This window comes from Triticum aestivum, chromosome 2B, assembly GCF_018294505.1.
Source record: "Triticum aestivum cultivar Chinese Spring chromosome 2B, IWGSC CS RefSeq v2.1, whole genome shotgun sequence".
In the NCBI taxonomy this organism is placed as follows: Eukaryota; Viridiplantae; Streptophyta; class Magnoliopsida; order Poales; family Poaceae; genus Triticum; species Triticum aestivum.
The window spans coordinates 775,009,903-775,013,954 of record NC_057798.1 but is presented as its reverse complement, the minus strand read 5'-3'; the positions used below and the strand labels follow the sequence as shown (position 1 = coordinate 775,013,954).

The following is a 4,052-nucleotide window of genomic DNA, read 5'->3' as shown; positions in this document are numbered from 1 at the left end:
GCACACAGCTACGCAGCAGCGAGCCAACGGCACAAGCAGTGGCGGAGCCAGCGTACTGGCGTTGGGTTCAGATGAACCCAACGAATCTTTTTGGCCGGCGTCTGGACACAGCAACGTGCCTTTTCTTTTCGAGGAATGAGTGCTATGTGAGGCTGTTGTGGTGCTGCCTACTTGCTCTGTATCTCCATTGTTGCTCTGTATTGGGTCTGCTACGTGCTATGTTAGACTAGGCTTCATATAAAAATTTCTTTCCCTGTAACCATGGGCGGGCGACAGCCAATTTGGCCTTGCCGTAGCTCCGCCGGTATCGCAGGCCATCTCCTCCATGGCGCCCAGGCACCAGCACAATCATGAGCACAACCCTCTTCTCGCAGCCCATTTATGTTGTATTGTCTTGTATCTGTAACTTGGTTCATGTGAGGACCTTTCTGTTCTCTTTTATTAACCTTTTTTTTCGTCGTGTGACCATTTGTGCTTTCCCGATGCATTTCTAGAATATTTATTTATTTTCATTACTATATGTTCATTCAATACTACATGTGATCAGATTTCATTTTCGAGTCATGTAGAACAAGGTATTATCTTCATGGCTTACACTTGGGTAATTTTATTTCCTCAGATCTTGTACCAGTTCATGGCGTCAACAGAAGTTAGTACGGAAGCGAGCAGCCCCAGCAAAGATCCAGATTTTTCTCCTACCGACCAAGAGACGAGCACAAGCAGTGAGGAAGATTCAGAAGACCAAGAGACGAGCACAAACAGTGTGGAAGATGCAGAAGATATCGCAGAAGATATTCCGAGCACAAATGACCAAGAGACAAGAACACAAAGTGGAGAAGATGCAAAACTTATTCATCTCAGATACAGAGGTCAGCCCAATGTTATACATGACCTGTACTCAGAAATGAGTCCTGAACAGATTAGTGATATGATGCAAACAGAATATCATGGCACCCTCAATGTAGGGATGAACTCTACCCTACCCCATGATTTGGTTTTGTGGTTGATTAGAAGAGTAGACACTAAAACAAAAAAACTAATTCTGAAGAAGGTTGATAAGGATGTTGTAATTGACTTGACGGAGGCTGCAGCAAAGGTATTTTCGCTACGGAATGAAGGGAAAACATTTCCAATAGACCCTTTCGCTGCTGGAAGAGAAAGTAAGAAGGGGCAAGATATATGCGTGGAGAGTCCGAGAAAGCATAGTAGAAAGGGTCAAATGCCGAAGCAGCACTACTTTATGAAGATGAAAAAATATAGGAAGTCGAAGAAGGCCACCTATAGGATCTTTAAGAATGCAATATTTTCTGGCCTCTTTGTCCCCAACAGTTCAAAAAATGTAGATCAAAGGTTAAGACATATGTTGAAAAACGCTGAGGACAACAATGCTTCAGCCTCAAATATGATAGTTCCAAACAATATTTGAGCCTCAAATATTCATAGATACAACAAATATGATAGTTCCAAACGGTACATAAACTCAAATATGATAGTACCAAACGGTACATAAACTCAAGTATGAGAGTTCCAAACAAGACAAAGACTCAAATATGGTAGTTCCAAACAAGACATATACTCAAATATGATAGTTCCAAACAATATTTCTTACGCTTATGCTTGTTCTCATCATCAATAAAACTGCATAGATCCCCTGGTCACCTAGCTAATGCAAGAGCACATGTTTCAGCAAATAATTTAGTCGAAACAATTATTTTTCCTCTTCCTTCTTTTATTTTCTTCAGTTATCCACTCAACCAACTACAACCGATCCGACATTGAGCTGTAAAGTTCACTTATCTAGATGTAAAACATGGCAACAAGACACCACAAGCAAATTTGAGGGGATTTTGGACACATACCTTGAATCGGCCAGCAGATCGACAGAGCTGTAAAGTTCACTTATCTAGATGTAAAACATGGCAACAAGACACCACATGCAAATTTGAGGGGATTTTGGACACATACCTTGAATCGGCCAGCAGATCGACAAAACTTCCGTAATCTGCACAATAGACAAAAGTGAAGAAAAAAAAATTAGAAACAGTGCAAAACAGAGGGATCTTTAGGATTATGGAGTGGTTTGAGAAGAAGATCTAGGCTATGACCATGGACCCATGGCGGAGCAGTTGTGGCTGCACAAAACGAGCAGCAGCTCCTACGGCCATGGACCCATGGTGGATCTGTAGTTTGTGCAGAAAAGGAGCAGCAGCTCCTATGGCCATCGTGGAGAATGGAGGGCGTAGCAAAGTGAGGCGGTGGCGCGTGGCTAAGGAGGGCGGAGCACCGCGTGCGGGTAGGACGGCGGGGAGTGCCGGTCCTGAGCCACCGCCGACTAGAGGGGCGTGGCACAGGGTGACCGATCCATGTGAGCACAGATGGGGAAGAAGGCTAGGGAGCGACGGGAGAAGGGGTGGGGAAGAGAGGGGAAGGGGGGAGGAACGCACCTGCGTAGCCGCCGGTCGCCGTGGTGGTCGCCGCCCCGCCTGCCTGCTAGGAGCTGGACCTCTACCAGAGTGCCGTGCCTTCTTATCTCCCAGCGCACATTGATATGGGCCAAGAAAGGCTGAACTCGGTGAAAGTCTATCTAACCAGCCCAAACGGACTGATGCATCACGCGCCTGCATATGTCAATTAATTAACTCTTTTCCAAACCCAAAAAACACTAGTTAACTCTTTTGCAAACCAAAAAATAAATTATTTCCCCTATAAAATTGATCTACCAATTTCAACAACAACTCACCGCCGCCTCTCGCCGCCGTCGGGCAGCCCCACTGCCAGCGACCACTCCAGCAACCATATCCCGCCCACGCCGCACCGTCCCCGCGCGGGAGAGCCTCCTCCTGCCGCGTTCCGTCCGGCGGCATGCCGTCGGAATGGCAGAGGGCGAGGAAGCCCGCCATGATGCGCCACCCATTCGATGCGAGCTGGGTAGGAGTGATGCCGAAGTTGGCGAGAACGTCAGCAGCGGGACGCGCATCCCAGCCTCCAGCGCGTGACTGCTCGACGACCTCTTTCCGCCGTGCATCACATACTACTGGTTGGCGGTGACTCTTTCACGAGATGGACGGAAAGGATCAACAGAGGCAGGGAGGAAGATCCAAGTGGCCCAACTATCGCCCAGCTGTCAACGAGAGCACGCACTGCACTGCGACTTGATAGACTGTTGTATACTAGCTAATACTAGCGGAGCCCGCGCGGCGGCACGCCGCGCCCGTTGATACACGCCCGCCTCCTCGCCAGACCACCCATAATTGCCCACCTTATAGGCGCAACCTCGTCCGCATTGTTAATATTTTTTTTTCGAAAGTTTGATTAACGTTTTTACCGCTGAACAATATCGTCACCTCCTTGACCAAACGAACGGCCGCACGCTGCCCCTCTGCACGGGGGCGGGGGGTGGCAAAGACGCGACCGTGGGCAGAATGGCGCATCCGGGCGGCCTGAGCGGCGGAGCCGTCGCAGGGAGGCAAGGCAAACTAGCGGCAAGTTTGGGGCGAGGATCTCCATTCTCTGCCATTGGAGCTCGGTGTGTGCTCAGCTCAAAAGAACAACACGGTTAATGACATGCGTGTACATCTAGTGCAACCAGAGGAGCAGAGACTTTCTCTTGGTTTTATTTTCTTCCTTCTGATGATATGCTCTGATGATTCTCGAAAAGAGAATACATCAGATCATCATCGTCTACCTGTTGGTCCCAGATGCCCCGCCGCCTCGGAGCAATCAGTGAGCTTTTCTTGAAGGAAACATCGCCCCATCCATCTTAGACCAAGTCCCACTTCCTGCGGCTCTTAGGCCTCCGGGAATCTCGTGGGTGCCTTCTGCCATGCCTGCGTCCATCGTCCTCCTCGTCCGAGCTGGACTGCGGCAGTGTGTGGAAGACGCAACACTCCATGAGATGGTATCTCCGCTGCGTCCGCCTCCACGAGAACGAGGCCGGCGAGGAGGTGGAAAACCACCATGATGGTGGTTTCCCACCTCTTGGCTGGTAGTGGAAGCATGGGAGGGAGGCGCGGGTGACAACCGGCGCCACCATCTCCTCCAGTCGCATGTTT

At 49.3% G+C, this 4,052-nt stretch overlaps 1 long non-coding RNA gene across 1 annotated transcript; it reads right to left on the bottom strand.

Moving 5' to 3' along the window:
• Positions 1-1,401: 1,401 nt before the first annotated feature.
• LOC123042661 (uncharacterized) lies at positions 1,402-2,562 on the bottom strand. The gene is made up of 4 exons (XR_006418860.1): positions 2,445-2,562; positions 1,966-2,002; positions 1,860-1,886; positions 1,402-1,780 (listed from the first exon to the last, which is right to left on the bottom strand). It is a non-coding gene; the product is annotated as an uncharacterized lncRNA (long non-coding RNA).
• Between the last annotated feature and the right edge of the window lie 1,490 nt (positions 2,563-4,052).